Raw genomic sequence first — 18754 nt, forward strand, 5'->3', positions numbered from 1 at the left:
TTGTACTACAGCCAATTACCATTGTTCCTCTAACGCGCTAAATTTTAAATGTGTTCTGTATCAGGTCCGTTCCAAGTTACTTCCGCTAAGAAAGCATAATAGCCGCCCATTTTTATCTAGTGTTTCCGGTTCCCTTTCTCCTTTCGTACTACAGCCATCCACCATCTTTCCTCCAACGTGCTTATACCTAAACCCAGTGCCCTCTCTGGTCCGAGCATAGTTATTTAACGCAAAACGTGTGTGCCCGTCTTCTTTCCTTCCTAAATGTTTTCCGATTACTTTAACAACAATCAAATCAAGGAAAACAGGTTTCACTAAATCTTCCGCTGCCTATTGATTATATCTCTAAAATCTCCTCCTCGTGTTCCCATGTTTTGTGTCCGATTATGTTCAAATCCTCATCTTATTGATATCTACTGTATCCCATCGGGTCTAAAACCAATATACACACTATTATACATTGATACTTATCCTAACGTATTCCATTCACCCGTGTCATTTTCGTTATTTCATGTTAAAGACTACCCTTCAGACCACAATAACATTCTCTCGAATAAAGAGAACTTTCTCAACAGAACCCATTAGCTCACCAAATTCGTTCATCATGTCTGCTTTATTTTATCGGCGGGGGCTAATTATAAAAAAAGCTCCATTTTATTTTTATTTATTTTTTACTGCAGAGTCCGTGTACCTTACATGCACTTGCCGGGTCTTTAAAAAAAAAATGTTGTGGGAACCCCTAAGCAGGTCCAGAGGGTAAAAATATTTCTACCCTGCCCCCTTTCTAAGTTTTGCACACATATTCCACTGACTTATTCAGCCTCGCTTCTACCGAGGCACAAAATGGCTGCCAACAGTTCCTGGTTTAGAATGTTGACAACCACTTGACAGCCAATTATCATTTAGCGCGTGATTCGAATGGTGCACTTATGGTGCGCTCATGGTGCGCTCAGGGTACGCTTAGGGTGCGCTGATCGTCTGCGCCCATAGATATAAATGCTTTTAACTGTAATTTTCTCAGGAACTACTTAACAGACTGACACCATTTAAGCAAAAGGCACAAGTCTGAACTGAGGACTACATCTTTGCCAAATTTGTCGTAATTCCGTTCAGCAGTTCGGGCTGTAGCTGTGGCTAAAGGTCCTAAGGGAAATTGCATCGGAAAAATGCCACCGCTTGATGATTCATCCCAAAACTGTCAGGATAGGAGCAGACTAGAGCTGGCCAAATGTTTGGAAAATTTTGCAAAGATTCATCATTCGGCGCTAAAGTTCTTGGGAATGGAATGTTGCCGATTTCCTATGGATAATAGGTCCTAACTATTAGTACCAGTAGGTAATATATATATATATATATATATTACCTACTGGCGGTCGCCAGTAGGTATATATAGTTAGGATTTTTTCTCTATGGGTTTTTTGAAAATTCTATGTCTAATAACTTTGGCGTTTGTGGACGGAATTGGCTGAAATTTTCAGGAAAATGGCACATTTTGTTTCTGAGCAGCCCTTGAAAATTTGGGGGGGGTTCGTCAAGGGGGGGCCGAGAAAAAAGGGGGGTCCCAAAACGTGTTTTTAACATTGAGTTTTCCATAGGGCGGTTGGCCTCACTTTTAGCCCGAACGGCTGAATGGATTTGCACGAAACTTGGCAAAATTGTAGGGACTGGTAGCCCGATGTGCCTTTTGTAGGTCTCAATATATGTGCTCCAGTGGATTTTGAGAAATTAACGTTTAAAAAAAGATATATATCTGTAACAGCGGACCTGGCAGCGTCCCAGGACGCGTACTTTAGGCGCAACGGAGCTTTGTGAAGCGAAGCTGATTGGTTCTCCGGCGTCTGTCAACATTCCAAACAGTCCGTAGCGGCCGCCATCTTGTCTCTCGGTAGGATCGAGAGACAAGAGGAGGCCAAAGCGAAGGGGCAAATGACCATAAGGGGGCATAGTACATTGTCGCTCACCCCCTAGGTTTGATGTGGAGGTTTTAAAAGGGCCCCGCGGGGCAAAAAAAAATAAAAATAATAATAATCGAACAGCTGAATGGATTTGCACGAAACTTGGCAAAATTGTAGGGACTGGTAGCCCGATGTGCCTTTGCTAGATCTCAATATATGTGCTCCAGTGGATTTTGAGAAATTAACGTTCAAAAAAAGATATATATCTGTAACAGCGCACCGCTTCGCGTACTTTTCGCGTTACGGAGCTTTGCGAAGCGAAGCTGATTGGCTCTCCGGTGTCTGTAAACATTCCAAACAGTCCGTAGCGGCCGCCATCTTGTCTCTCGGTAGGATCGAACAGCTGAATGGATTTGCACGAAACTTGGCAAAATTGTAGGGACTGGTAGCCCGATGTGCCTTTGCTAGGTCTCAATATATGTGCTTCAGTGCATTTTGAGAAATTAACGTTCAGAAACAAGATATATATCTGTAACAGCGCTCCGCTTCGCGGAGATAAAATTATATGTGTATTACCTAGCTGTTGCTAACACTAGTTAGCGACGGCTAGTAGAATATAGCGACCATCTTGGGCCCCACTTTGCATGTGAGTGATATTTATCACTAATGACATGCAAAGTGGGCATGCCAAGATGTTAGCGACTGGAAACAGTCGCTAACATCGCTATCTCCTATTATCAACTTTTGGAAATATTCGAGATAAGCGCGAATATCTCCAAAAGCTACCACCTGCCCTGAGCAGTTCTTAGCCATGTTATCCAATGGGAGGTGGATAACATGGCTAAGAGCATTAGCTCGGTAATGCATGAATATCGCTGAGTTTTCAGCGATATTAATGCATTGCGGTCGTTTTTTATCGTATTTCCGATAAACCTTGATAATAGCAAGGTTTATCTGCGATAATTTCTGACGGTAAAAAAATCGTTGCTAAGCATCGTTAGGGATAAATATCGCTTAACTTTGGTAATATGCCCCAACGTCTGTTAACGTTCGATTCGAAGGAAATCAGGAAGTGTTGAAAAACATTGTCTGCGCCATCTTGTCTTTTTTCAAATGCCACACTTTTGTCGTGCACGGCAGCCATTTTAGATGCCTTGACCAGACCCACTCTGTGCACGCTGTCGATCCTTAGCATGGCTCCCCACCCTCGCAAGCATCTCCCCCAGGCAGTGGTCACCCCCGCTCTCTGTCTTATGCATGGGTAATAAACCTCCCCCCATCTGCGCTGCTCTTCCCTGAGAATCACACCCTGTGCCCGCCCGACACCTCCCTTTCGCCCTATTCACTACCGCACCCTCTGACACTCCTTTTCCTCTGTGTCCGATTGTCCAGGCTGGTCCTAGGGTATCAGCTAGCCCTGCAGATGTAGTTTATGGCCACAGCTGTAAAGAATCACCCCTCTTCAAAGGAGTTATAGTAGATCAAGGCCCACACTCGATGAGATCCGTCACAGCAGAAGCGTTGCTATTATCTGAAAACCATCCTGTATTGTGATTGGGGAGGGGACCGAGCCTGAAGCGGAAGATTCCAGGGATGACTCTTTGTACATCAAAGTTTTTACAATTATGTGTCACATTAAAAATATATAGCACTCCGACAAAGTAGTAAGATTATAAAACTTTAATAATTTATAAATATATACAAGAAAACAAAAATAGTAATAACATATAAACATTTTTAGGGAAAAACAACGAAGTAGCGGTCGGCTGTGCGAATAGTCCCAACGCAGCACAACGTCCAGATTTCCGGCGTGGGGCGTCGCGGGGGGTGGGTCATCAGTAGCAAACTGTTGTGCGAATAGTTCCAAGGCAGCAGAACGCGCTGAAATCTAGATGACACTAAAGTGATGTCTAGTAAGTTGCCACCAAGCAAATAACGGCATGGGGCGTCGCGGGGGGTGGGTCATCAGTAGCAAACTGTTGCGCGAATAGTTCCAAGGCAGCAGAACGATGGCACCAAGGTGATGTCCAGTAAGTTGCCGCACTGGTTTTGGTATCCTACAATGCTGCTCCGAATAACGGCGCGGGGCGCCCCGGGGGAGGCGGCGTGAACGGGCCTCTCCAGGTGGAGTGTCATCTGTTGTAGTGGGGCGCCCCTTTACCGTTTCAGTTGCCATTCCGTCCGTTTTTGGTCCACTGTGTCAAAAGCCGCAATTCAGCTGAGTTGCGCCCACTCTTGCGGTGCAGCGATAGGCGGCTGTCACAGGACTCTCAAAATGGCGGCAGGCTGTTTCCTTTTTGGGTCTGGTCCACTGAAATGGCCCTGGGACACCTTGGAAATCGGACGCTTGTCTGCTAGGTCTTGGACCCCATTCTCGAAAGCGTCCCCTCCGCCTTGAGAATTCATCAAAAGTTTTGGGGGCTCCGACTCCTGCAGGCTTCTGGTGGGGAGCGGCTGCCATGATTGCTCGCGGAATGACCACGACTGAGCTACGAGATGGTGGTGCTCTCATGCTGACGCCAGCTTCAGTCTGAAACATCCAGAAACAAGGTGGGGCTTTCATCGTTTGGGAAAAAAAAAAAGTTTTCATCCAATGAAAAGTGTTGTTTTTAGGTCACATGATCAAGCCTTCCATCATTAGGAAACCAAAAGTAAAATGAACCAATGAAAAGTTTTATAAACAAGTCACATGACCTGTTATGCGGCATAGGGTGTAAAATGCGGAGAAAATACGTTGGCACGTGAGGCGGCGTCAGTAGCGGACCGATGTGCGAATAGGCCGAAGGCAACACAACGCGCCAAGATCCGGATGGCACCGAGGTGGTGTCCAGCAAGTTGCAGCACTGGTGTGGCCATCCTACAATGCTGAAAGTCGGCGTGGGGCGCCCCGTTGGCACGTGAGGCGGCGTCAGTAGCGGACCGATGTGCGAATAGGCCGAAGGCAACACAACGCGCCAAGATCCGGATGGCACCGAGGTGGTGTCCAGCAAGTTGCAGCACTGGTGTGGCCATCCTACAATGCTGAAAGTCGGCGTGGGGCGCCCCGTTGGCACGTGAGGCGGCGTCAGTAGCGGACCGATGTGCGAATAGGCCGAAGGCAACACAATGCGCCAAGATCCGGATGGCACCGAGGTGGTGTCCAGCAAGTTGCAGCACTGGTGTGGCCATCCTACAATGCTGAAAGTCGGCGTGGGGCGCCCCGTTGGCCTGTGAGTTTGCGTCAGTAGCGGACCGATGTGCGAATAGGCCGAAGGCAGCACAACGCGCCAAGATCCGGATGGCACCGAGGTGGTGTCTAGTAAGTTGCCGCACTGGTGTGGCCATCCAACAATGCTGAAAGTCGGCGTGGGGCGCCCCGTTGGCCTGTGAGTTTGCGTCAGTAGCGGACCAATGTGCGAATAGGCCGAAGGCAGCACAACGCGCCAAGATCCGGATGGCACCGAGGTGGTGTCTAGTAAGTTGCCGCACTGGTGTGGCCATCCAACAATGCTGAAAGTCGGCGTGGGGCGCCCCGTTGGCCTGTGAGTTTGCGTCAGTAGCGGACCGATGTGCAAATAGGCCGAAGGCAGCACAACGCGCCAAGATCCGGATGGCACCGAGGTGGTGTCTAGTAAGTTGCCGCACTGGTGTGGCCATCCTACAATGCTGAAAGTCGGCGTGGGGCGCCCCGTTGGACTGTGAGATGGCGTCAGTAGCGGACCGATGTGTGAATGGGGCCGAAGGCAGCGCAACAATATTTTCGGAATAGAAGACACCACTAGGCGCTGAGATTCCAAGATCCGGATGGCACCGAGGTGGTGTGTAGCAAGTTGCCGCACTGGTGTGGCCATCCTACAATGCTGAAAGTCGGCGTGGGGCGCCCCGGTGGCCTGTGAGTTTGCGTCAGTAGCGGACCGATGTGCGAATAGGCCGAAGGCAGCACAACGCGCCAAGATCCGGATGGCACCGAGGTGGTGTCTAGTAAGTTGTCGCACTTCTGTGGCCATCCTACAATGTTGAAAGTCGGCGTGGGGCGCCCCGTTGGCCTGTGAGATGGCGTCAGTAGCGGACCGATGTGCGAATGGGGCCAAAGGCAGCGCAACAATATTTTCTGATTTGAAGACACCACAAGGCGCTGAGATGCCAAGATCCGGATGGCACCGAGGTGGTGTCTAGCAAGTTGTGGCACTGGTGTGGCCATCGTACAATGGTAAAAGTCGGCGTGGGGCGCCCTGTTGGCCTGTGAGATGGTGTCAGTAGCGGACTGATGTATGAATGGGGCCAAAGGCAGCGCAACAATATTTTCTACAATATTTTCGGAGTAGAAGACACCACAAGGCGCTGAGATGCCAAGATCCGGATGGCACCAAGGTGATGTCTAAGTTGCGGACCGATGTGCGAATGGGGCCAAAGGTAGCGTAACAAGATTTTCTGTATGGAAGATACCACTAGGCGTTGAGATGCCAAGATTCGGATGGCACCGAGGTGATGTCTAGCAAGTTGTGTCACTGGTGTGGCCATCGTACAATGGTAAAAGTCGGCGTGGGGCGCCCTATTGGCCTGTGAGATGGTGTCAGTAGCGGACTGATGTGCGAATGGGGCCAAAGGCAGCGCAACAATATTTTCTGACTGACACCACAAGGCGCTGAGATGCCAAGATCCGGATGGCACCGAGGTGATGTCTAAGTTGCGGACTGATGTGCGAATGGGGCCAAAGGCAGCGTAACAATATTTTCTGTATGGAAGATACCACTAGGCGTTGAGATGCCAAGATTCGGATGGCACCGAGGTGATGTCTAGCAAGTTGGTGTGGTCATCCTACAATGCTGAAACTCGGCGTGGGTCACCCCATTAGCCTGTGAGATGGCGTCAGTAGCGGACCGATGTGCGAATAGGCCGAAGGCAGCACAACGCGCCAAGATCCGGATGTCACCGTGGTGGTTTCATAGTTGAGAGGCACTTCATCTGCAGTGGGGCGCCGAGATCCGGATGGCACCGAGGTGATGTCTAGCAAGTTGCTGTACTGGTGTGGTCATCCTACAATGCTGAAATGTAGTGGGGCGCCCATTTACCGTTTCAGTTGCCATTCAGCTGAGTTTCGGCTGCTCTTGATGCTACAGCGACAGGCGGCTGCAAGAGGACTCTCAAAATGGCGGCCTGTTCTTTGGATTTGGGCCTGGTCCACTAAAATGGCCCTGGGACACCTTAGAACTTGGACGCTCGATTTTTTTTTTCTTTCCTGTACATGCAAAAAAAGGTAAATGCCCGGTACGTTACACGCTTCATCTGCCACGATGAACTCTCCAGAGGAACCGAAAAAAAATATAGTTGTGGTAACTATACCATGCATTGTCATATGGAGAGGTGGCACCAATTAATTATAGTGCTGCATAAAAGAGAGATTTGGAGGAGAACCCCTGACCTGCTAGTACATTCATCAAAGAAGTGGCACTGAGAGCTTCAGAGGCAAGGGAAATGGTCCCAAATATTTAGAAGAACTTTGGAAAGATTAAAATGACATGTTTAGATTGTGGTAAATTAATTTCATGTGGACAGATGAGTGTTACTCTAATAAATACAGCATATGAACATCATCATAGTCGATGGTTGGTAGAGACATTTTGACTATATCCTGGACCTGCCCGTCCTCGCCCAAAATGGCGCCGGAATAAATGGGACTCGTAACTCCTTGTTGTGTACTGGTTGCAGAACCTTGAAATCACGAGATACGTATGCAGTTTTGAAGCACATGGCGGGCGGGGACGAGAATTGATTGAATATTTCGACATCCCTATTGATATTAAGTTCTGATGTGTTATTGATTACTGTACTGTTGAAAGTTCGAATTAACGTCACCCATGGTACTTGCCCGCAAATGTATATCTAGATAATTTTATTGTAACTGGCCCTGTCGTATTTTAATTATAAAATGTACGTCCACCGATTCCGTAACTGTTAGACACCTTAGTTCTTGCAACCTAATGGCCCGCCCGTTACGTTCCTCTACAGTGTAAATGTCTATTCATCATATACGATTACAGTTTGCTCCGTGGCAGGCCCACGTGGTTATAGGCTCGTATTTGTATAATGAAATTTTCACAATAAAGGTTTTTAAAAGAAAACATGGTAGTAGTATATACATTGGTAAAGTTTTTAATAATAGTCACTGTTTTAGAATCATTAAAAGGCAAGTGAAATAAAGCAGACCAATTACATGAAGGGTAAAAGGTATAATACGAAGGAACGCAGTAAAGATAAATGGTCAAGAGCTGTTGTGTTTTCTATTCCTGCAACATAAAGTGATCGATAAGAATCTCATATTCAGGCGTATCGGCGACTAAGACAGCAGGTCGACCCTCTTTTGCTCAACGGCTCCGTCATGGGACGAAGAAACGCTCTTTTTCTCGAAAAAAGAATATATTTTACTTGCAGGACAGTTGTAAAATTTCCGGGAAAGTACATTAGCCTGGAACATTATAACATATATTTAAGAAAAAATAATGTTCGGAAGTAATTAAAAGCGTAATTTTTAGGTGATATGACCAAGGCTTTCATCATTAGAATAAGAAAAGTAAAATGAACCAATGAAAAGTTTTATTAACAAGTCACATGACTTGTTATGCTTACGTTACGCGCTGCGCGCCCCGGATGACTTCCGGATGCGCTAACGCGGCGCGTCATATGACGCATTACGCGACAACGCAGGTCCAGAATATAGTCAAAATGTCTCCACCAACCAGCGGTCGAAACACAACCCCTTTCAGCAGGCTAAATAGTTCTGTTAAATGACAACAGAAGGGACAGGCAACAAGAACCATCAGTCAAAGAGGGGAGGGCTAGTTCTTCTCTACCGGGTTACATTGGGGCGCTACCGGAACTGATCGAATTGGTAGTCTACAGTGTTTCTGGATGTTTCAGACTGAAGCTGGGGTTAGCATGAGAGCAGCACCATTTCGTAGCTCCGTCGTGGCCATTCCGCAACCAATCATGGCAGCCGCTCTTTATCGTTATTTTGGGCGGGGTGGGTGGCGGAGCCGAGCTGTTTTGCAGCCATCATTGTGTGGAGTTCAGTTCATCTCACTAGTTTTGTATTTGTCATGAGGGGTTGTTCCTAATGTTTCTATTTTAGCGAGGTCAAAAAGAGATCCCATTAGTGGCCTACTGATTTTGCTCGATTCCTTTTCTTTTTTTTTACACGATTTTTCGTTATCTGCAAAGACTAAACAGAGTATTGCGACTCTGTGTTTGTTTGTAAATAGAGAATGAACCAAAGAGAACTAATTCTAAAATAGTAAATACTTGGATAACAATCAATCAAATGGAGAGAGAAGCAGGCACGACGGATTACAACGGGGGCAAAGGCCTGCGTTAACTACCTTTCACTATCTGCAAAGAGAGAGTACTCCTAATAGAAATGAGGGGGGCGGGGCACCATTCAAAGCAGATCAGTGTGCATAAACACGAAAATGTTTTCACTTACCACGTACTTGACATTCGACAGCTTATGATATTTGCTATTAAAAAACCATTGAAATTCACTGAAAAAACCATAGGTTATAGACCATATATAGTTAGGAATTAGCATTTACAAAACCTTGAAAATTCACTGAAAAAACCATAGGTTATAGACCATATATAGTTAGGAATTAGCATTTAAAAAACCTTATTTTACTCACACAAAACCATTGAAATTCCATATATAGTTAGTTGCAGTAACTATATATCGCGCACCCGCAATCCACTGCTGATCATGTCACATATTACATCATTCATGACATGGTCAGTGACATCACTGATGACATCACTGATGACATCTCAAATGACATCACTGATGACATCACTGATGACATCTCATTTGACATCATTCTTGTGCTAATACGATAAACCTCTTCAGACTCTAATATAACCTTAGATACACTCAGTGTATACAGACACTCACACACTGCCACTCATCCATGGAGTTACTCACACACCCAGTCAGTCATGCAAAGAAACAATCTCACCTCCATTTCTTCAACTATACAGTTAAACACACCTTACTTATTGAAACATATACTAACACATATTTACTCTCTTATACAATCCCTGATACAAGTTCACAATGATCGATACAACCACTCACTCATTCAGTGGCTCTCATGCACAGTTATTTATATATGCCAACTCTCACATGTACTGTGTTTAACATATGTACTTACTATGACATGTAGCATTGAGATATCCATTCACTCATCAATACACTCATGCACACAGTCAACTGCCCATGTAGCTGTTTCCACATGCAGTCTTGAACTCATACACCTAGTGAATAAACTGCTCACACATCTATGCATAGAGTCACACACCTTCCAGCCACCCCCACACAAACTCAATCTGCCATAGAAATACTTGGGCAACCAATTAATAACACATATAGCCTCTCGTATAGCTAATGATCAACACATGCAGCAGTTTACAGAACAACAGACATAATGATGCACAAATTAAGACAGTTTAGTCACAAACCCATGCACTCAGTGAGACACATTTAATCACTCACTCATACATTCAGTCATGCACCTACTAAATCCTTCGTCCAGACACTTATACATCTACTCATTCTTCAATATGTAAAACATATTTAAACTTTACAGAAACACACAGTCACTGGATGACGTCATCAGTGATCTCATCAGTGATGTCATTTGAGATGTCATCAGTGATGTCATCAGTGATGTCACTGACCATGTCATGAATGATGTAATATGTGACATGATCAGCAGTGGATTGCGGGTGCGCGATATATAGTTACTGCAACTAACTATATATGGAATTTCAATGGTTTTGTGTGAGTAAAATAAGGTTTTTTAAATGCTAATTCCTAACTATATATGGTCTATAACCTATGGTTTTTTCAGTGAATATATATATATATATATATATATATATACCAAACCTCCTTCCTCCAAGGAGACCGGGACACTTGGATCGGCGGTGCGACTCGGCTTGCCTCCAACCCGAGTCGCACCGCCGATCCAAGTGTCCCGGTCTCCTTGGAGGAAGGAGGTTTGGCATAGTGACTAGACCGGTTGACCGCGATTTCCACAGGTTTGTGCAGCGCGAGTTCCGCATCCGGCCATTACGGGAGGAAAAGACGCCGCAGCAAGATGGGAACGTGAGGAGAAAATCTCCACGGATAAACCCAAATAGTGGCTGCGAAACGTGAAACTACCCGGCGGGAGGCGCAACACGTATAACAACGGTAAGGCGCTGCAATACGGAGCCAGGGAAAACGCTTTGGTCCACGTGTAAACAAACCACAGTTTGGTGGGCAGTTTACACTTGTGGTGCACAAAGGATTTGAACATTTGAAAATCAGAAAACGAGGCTGCAAGCGGGTATTGCTGTCTCAAGTCTATGGTACGTCGGGATTTCAATAACTTTATAAATATATAAGCCTAACTATTGGAGAAGAAATGGAAGCAAAAAGAAGACTCAGGGCCACAACTATGATTGCCATGACAAGCACAAAAATGCTAACAAAGGAACAAGGTGTGGAATCAACCTCTATACACCAAAAATATCTCAAAATAGAAAAAATGATGCGCAAAGAGATATCCAAATGGTGGGAGGCGATCACATTAGAAAAGTATCAGGAAGAAAAACGTGTGCCACGTGGGCTGAGGATTTTAATAGCCCCATCGTATGAGGATGCTGACGAGGAGCTGGCAGGAGAATGGGCTGATAACCTGATGGACTGCTCGAATCGCATGCTGTCCATATTAATCAAGCATGCATGGAAGAACAGAGGCATACTAATCTTAGCTATTGACGAATTGAGAAGTGAGATTGAGAAAGAAGAAAAGGAGGATGTTTTCAAAAACAAGATGGAAGAAATTAGAATAAGGATTGAAAAACACGAGGAAGAAACAATAGCTAAGAAAGAGCGCAAATTCCTGAGAGATGAGATCGACTACCGCTCTGGAAGAGTATTTACCTTTAGCCGGAAGTATGACAACATAAGCCGAAGAGGGATTTAAGGCACATTGGATAAGTTACAGAGCGCGGAAGCAGCAGATGGTGAAATCAGTGAAAGCGACATATCAGAGGATGGAACCTCACTGACTGAATCAAACCCAGAATCAATCAAACTGGCAAAAGGACAGAGGAAGACGGAAGGGAAGAGGATTCCCCGGACGCGGCAGAGGAAAAGGAAAAACTACAGAAAATACAGCGAAATCCGGAAACAAATCAGGAGAGGCGTCTGGAAAGGTGATGGCAACCCCCATGGGAGTGGAAACACGGGCGCAAAAAAGAAGTGGAAGATGAACATCAAAAATGTGGTAAATTTATCCAATCATATTTTAACTAACGATGAACATGATGTTTTGCAATTTGGTCTGTCATTTTGTCCCACTAACCCGTTTTCATATCACCGGGAACGTATTGATCTGTATCATTTTCTAAGAAAACTTCGCCTCCACAAATGGAATAAACTAAAAGCAAAGGGAGGCACAACTAGCAGGTTATCACTAACTGGGGTGCCGGCCTTAGAAACTATCCATGAAGTAGAAACACTGATAGCCCTGGAGGAGTTGGAATGTGACAATTCTGAACTGCCATCTATTGATGCTCAGATGTTGGGGTTTGATACCAATCTGAGCAGTCGCAATCATTTTAAACCGAAATCCACCTTCAATCCAGTGGTACCATCAAGTGGAATTGATACCTTTGAAGACCTGGTTGTTAATGAGTTAAAAACTATAGCAAAGAGAAAAGCCTGGTCTAAGGATAATTTGACCAAAGCCCAGAGGTTAGCTATCAAAGCTCTTAAGAAGGATAGCAGCATAGTGATCCGCCAAAGTGACAAGGGTGGAAATGTCGTGCTCCTCAATTTAGCAGACTATATTCAGGAAGGCCTCAGCCAACTGAGTATTCAGGAATGCTATGAACAAGTTTGTAAAACTCAAATTGAGGAATCAAACAACAATTATTATGGCATGTTGAAAGAATGGCATAAAAATGGTTTACTTGAATATGACGAATATGCTTTTCTACTAAACCGGAACCCTAAAATTGCCATACTATATTTACTGTCCAAATTGCACAAGAACTCCACTAGACCACCGGGGAGACCGATTGTCTCCTCTATGAATTCACTATTGGAGAACGCTTCCAAGTATATTGACTTTTTCTTAGGCCAGTATGTTGAAACATTACCATCCTATCTGAAGGATAGCCGGGACTTTTTGAAAAAAATTGAACATTTACAATGGGAAGAAAATTTCCTCATGATAACTCTAGACGTATGTAGTCTCTATACTTCCATCAAGCATGTAGATGGAGTCAGGGCATGTGAACACTATCTGAAGTCAAGATCCATCTCATTCCAAGAACATAATGTGATGATTGTACAAATGATGTATTTTTGTCTAGAAAACAATTTTTTTCTCTTTGATGGCAATCTTTATAGACAGAAACAGGGTACTGCCATGGGCACTTGCTTTGCTCCCAGCTTTGCCAATCTATTTATGGGCAGGTGGGAGCAGGCAGTGCCCATGAGACATCATCTATACCACAGCCACGTGGTTTTGTGGCTAAGATACATCGACGATCTGTTTTTGATTTGGGATGGCAGTGAAGAACTCGCACAGTCATTTGTTAAGATCCTAAATGATAATGATTGGAACTTAAAATTTGAAGGTACTATGAGCAAGACTAATGCGAAATTTCTAGATCTGGAGATAGCAGTATTGGATGGAAAGCTAGTGACTACCCTGTTTAGAAAAGAAACTGCAGGCAACACGCTCTTGCATGCAGAAAGTAGTCACCCCCCCATGCTGATTCGCAGTATCCCTAATGGGGAGTTCCTTCGGGCCCGAAGGAATTGCAAAACACAGATAGATTTTGAAAAGGAATGTGATCTCATGACTGACAGATTTATAGAGAGGGGTTACAGCAAGGGTGTGGTGATACTTTCCAAACAGAAGGCAGGTCGATTTACCCAGAGTGAACTGCTGGATTCTTCCAGCACGAAACAAGATACCACTTACATCAGGTATATTTCTACTTACAATTCTGGGTCCATCAAGGTCAGACAATGCTTGGCTAAGCATTGGAAAACATTAAAAACAGAAGAGACCCTTGATGGAGCTGTACAAAATTTTCCGAGCTTTACATTCAGAAAAGGACAGTCCCTTAAGGACAAATTGTGCAGCAGTGACACAACTCGAAAGAAAGAATCTTCATTGGACATCAAGGGATTCTATACTTGCATGGCCTGTAAGGCCTGCAAATTCAGTTGTAATATCAAGAAAGTGTTTTTCCCCGTTGAGAATGTAGAAAAACTAATTGACAAACATCTGACTTGCCTCTCAGACCATTGCATTTATGTACTAACATGCCCATGTTCAAAGAAATACGTGGGCAGCACGATGTTTGCTGCCAAGAAACGGGTGTTAGAACATATGAGAGCCATCCAAAACAAAGACAAACAATCACCCCTCGCACGCCATTTCGAAGAATTTCATCAAAGCAATCGGGATGTGCTGCGTTTCTTTGTTATAGATAGGGTTTTACCCAGCACCAGGGGAGGCAATAGAATTCGCAAACTACGCCAATTGGAATCACAATATATACTTAATTTAGATTCCAAGATCCCTAAAGGGTTAAACTCTGAGGAAGAGATGGCATGGTTCTTAGGAGAGTAATGTAATTCAACATTACTCTGATTCATGCAGTAACCCAGTTTATACATCTAGGGATATGTGCTATCCCGACCGTATTAGAGGCATACACTGTAACCCTTGCCTGCTTTCTTACGTTCTGTTTTTGTTCTGTTTTGGGGGTATCATGAATTACACTGAGTCTAAATGTCTTCCCTAATGTTTTTAAACGTTCACTTTGTTGCACCTGTTTTTAATGTAACAACTAATGAAGTCATGCCTTCTTACAAGGTTGAGGTACAATTGGTGTCTGTAGAATAATTAGCCATGGGTACTTCTTTTTTCTAGATTGGGACACTATCAATCAAGTGGATGTGGAAAATGTCCTAGGATCAAGTTCACACGATTAAGAAGCACGAATAGACGAAGTGTATGAATTATGACGTATTTGACCCGGTTGGACTGTATGAACCAGGGGATGTGAGAAGAACAACTATGACCCACTTTTGTAATTAATTCCTGATGCCATTTGGCTTATTATTTGCTGCACTTCGTGCTACAAACTAAGGGTCGTTTTTATTTAGATACTTATGTATTACCTGTATTTCATTTCACCCGGGCTTCCATTAGATTTAACTGTTTTGCCACATGGCACACTATGATGATCCTTTTCATTACAGGCAGGACTGAGCCCCACATGAGTACATTCATGGATTTGTGTTATAAATGGGGGGTTACGGTGCAATAGACACTTATAGATTAATTCCATTTTCCACTAAACATGAGTTTGGATTTGATTTTGTTTTCTATCCACCTGACTTAATCTGCCACTTGGCATGTTGTTTAAACAATTAGAGGTTTGTTTCCTTGCAGTTTAAAATGAATTTTCATAGATACTAAATCCTAAAGTACATTGTTTGGTATATTTAATTTCATGGCGCACTTTGTCAATAGATACCACTTGGCGCCTGCTGGGGGAAGCCACTAGGCAATGCATTTCGAATACCCAGCACAATGCTTACCAAAGACAAGAATCAAAACCCCGTAATAGTAATGAGATGTTAGAAAACACTATAATACATAATTATGTATGCTTTCCTTGTCTGTTAAAACCCATTAATGATTTCAGACACTCTGCATTTATAACATTGTACATACGATAACCCTCTGTAAGATGGCCGACCCATTATCTGTGTAAAGGAGCTTTCTCTTTCTGGGTGTGTTTATGATTTGATGTCACGTGCACAAGTTAAAAGTATTGGCCGTTTTGAAACACTTTACCCGTGAGCAAGGCGGTTGTCCGCCGAAACGCGTAGGGTTTTTTGAAGGCTTATGGTTTTGTAATAAACCTAAATTTGACTACACAGACGGAACATTTATCGTTATTTCCTTTGTGCGGAGTGCGTGGTACCTTGCAAGTACGTGTATGTATATATATATATATATATATATATATATATATATATATATATATATATATATCGCGCTCATCCAAATCCAATATTGCAGGAAAAGAGAAGACAGCACTCGAGAGGTACTCGTCACACAGTAGTTTATTAACTACAAGCTCGCCACAGACGCGTTTCGGCACTTGGCCTTCGTCAATGTGTGTGTATATATATATATATTACCTACCGGTGGTCGCCAGTAGGTAGTTATAGTTAGGACCTAGTTTCCATAGGAAAAGCGTTTTTTTCTTTTTCCAATAACTCTGGTGCCAGTAGATGAATCTTCGCAAGATTTTTAAAACCTGTGGCGCGCTCTGGTCAGCTTTTGTCTTGCAAGTTTAGAGCTGATTCGTCATGCGGGCCCCCTGCAGCCCCGGGGACCGCCGCCTACTTGGGGCTTTTTTAATAAATAATGCATGGGGTTACCCCCCACGCTGCCCCAGGTGCAGGGATGGGGCAAGGCCTGATATAACAAGTGTGCAAATCGCCCCACGGTGCATAAAAAATTGGGGGATTAAGTCCCTTTCAATCCTGAGGGTCCCTGGGGGCCAACTAGCCCACCAGGGACCTCCAGTAAGCACCACAGAGCTGTGTTGCAGAGAGGTGGTCAGAGGCCACGGCCCTTTTTACACCACTCTGCAAACGTGGCTTCTGGTGCACTGCTGGTGGGGTGATGAGGTCCTCTTGTGTCCTGAGGATGTCAGGAAACAGGGGGTCTTCATCCTCCAAGCAGCAGTGTGCCAGAAACCACATTTGCAGCGTGGGGTAAAAAGGGAGCGTGGCCTCGGACCACCTCTCTGCAATTACGCGGTGTGGTGCTTACTGGAGGTTCCAGGTAGGCTAGTTGGCCGCCAGGGACACTCAGTATTCAAGGAGACTTAATCCCCTAACTTAGAACTTGCCAGGGGGCACATTTGCAGAGTGGTGGAGAAAGGAGGCGTGGCCTTTGTCCACCTCTCAGCAATCCCACTGTTTGGGACTTACTGGAGGAAATAGGAGGGGTAGTTGGCCCCAAGGATGTCCTTGGGGGCCAACTACCCCTCTTGTTACCTCCAGTAACTCTGGCACTGTGGGATTGCTAAAATGTCTTCAGAGGATATGCCCTCTTTCTCCACCATTCTGCAAACGCGCCTCCAGGCAGACTACGGGATGGGAGATGAAGTCCAATTTACTCCTGAGGGACTTTGGGGTCCAAGAAGCCCTACTGGTACCTCCTGTAAGCCCTATGCACCGGAATTCCTGAGTGCTGGTCGGAGGCCCAGCACCCTTTCTCCACCACTCTGCAAAGATGACTACTAGTAAAAAAAGTACTTGCAATGTAATAGGTTTCGCATTTGTGAGAATTAGAGCTATTGGCGTTGTAAATGCAAGGAGTGGAGTGGCTGAACCTTTTTGTGTAGTGGAATTATGTGATATGTTGTGCAGTGAAATTATGTGAATAGAAAATATGTGGTATTTAGTGTATAGGAATTATGTAGAGTGGGATTATGAGTTATAGAGAGTAATTATGTGGTATGGTAGTCTGTGTTGTGGCGTGGTAACCTCAGGTTTAGTCTTCCTCATTTCCATAGAAGCTCAACTATGAACTCAGTGAGACAAAAAAAGATGGAATCACTGTGGAGCACTTGTGGAACTAGTTAGAGGTATGAGCAGGGCCACTGGAATTATGTGACTGGCTGCACCGACTTTCGCACAATTATACATTTTCGGCATTAGCCACATAATTCATCATCTGCACCCTCCTCTGAAGATTTGAGCAAAAAAAGCCATGTTTCTAGCTGAAGCAAGTCAAAAGTAACCAAAAATGCAGTGACAAGTTTTAGAGCGTGGTGAAAAGCCCTTTGCAAACCCAGAATGTGCTTCTGTTACTTATTGCTAAATGTTGGTGTTAAATTGGTACTAATGGTGCGCAATCCACTCTGATTCCTTCTGCACCTCTCTTGCCTCTTTCTGCATTTCTTTGGCTTCTTTCTACACGTTTCTTTATATTTCTTCACTACTCTTGGCCTCATTCTGCAAATCTCTTGTACTTTCTGCACCTCTCTTCCCTCTTGCTGCATGCCTGTTGCCTCATTCTGCTCCTCATTTGCTTCTTCCTGCACCTCTGTTGTCTCTTTTTGCAGTCATCTTCCCTCTTTCTATACCTTTCCTGCCTGTTTTTGCATCTCACTTGCCTCTTTCTGCACTTTTCTTACTTCTTACCACACCTCTGTTGCTTCTTTCAGCAATTCTCTTGCTGCTTTGTGCACTTCTCTTGCCTGTTTCTGCATGTCTCTTGCCTCTTGTTGCACTTCTGTTGCTTCTTTCTGCGCTTCTCTTGCCTCTTTCTTCACCCCTTTTGCTTCATTCTGCACTTTTTAAGCTTTTTTCTGCACCTGTCCTGCTTCTTTTTGCACCCATGTTGTCTCTTTCTGCACTCGTCTTTCCTCTTGCTGTGCCTTTCCTGCCTGTTATTGCATCTCATTTTCCTCTTTCTGCACTTTTCTTGCTTCTTGCGACACCTCTGTGGCTTCTTTCAGTAATTCTCTTGCCGCTTTGTGCACTTCTAGTGCCTGTTTCTGCACTTCTCTTGGCTCTTTCTGCACCCCTGTTGCTTCATGCAGCACTTTCCGTGCTTCTTTCTGCACCAGTCATGCTTCTTTCTGCACCCCTGTTGTCTCTTTATGTACCTCTTTTGCACTTTTCTAGCTTTTTCTGCAACTCTCTTCCCTCTTTCTGCACATCTGTTGCCTCTTTCCGCACCTCATTTGCTTTATTCTGCACCCTTGGTGTCTCTTTCTGCACCCCT

Source organism: Lissotriton helveticus, chromosome 10 (genome assembly GCF_964261635.1).
Source record: "Lissotriton helveticus chromosome 10, aLisHel1.1, whole genome shotgun sequence".
NCBI classification, from domain to species: domain Eukaryota; kingdom Metazoa; phylum Chordata; class Amphibia; order Caudata; family Salamandridae; genus Lissotriton; species Lissotriton helveticus.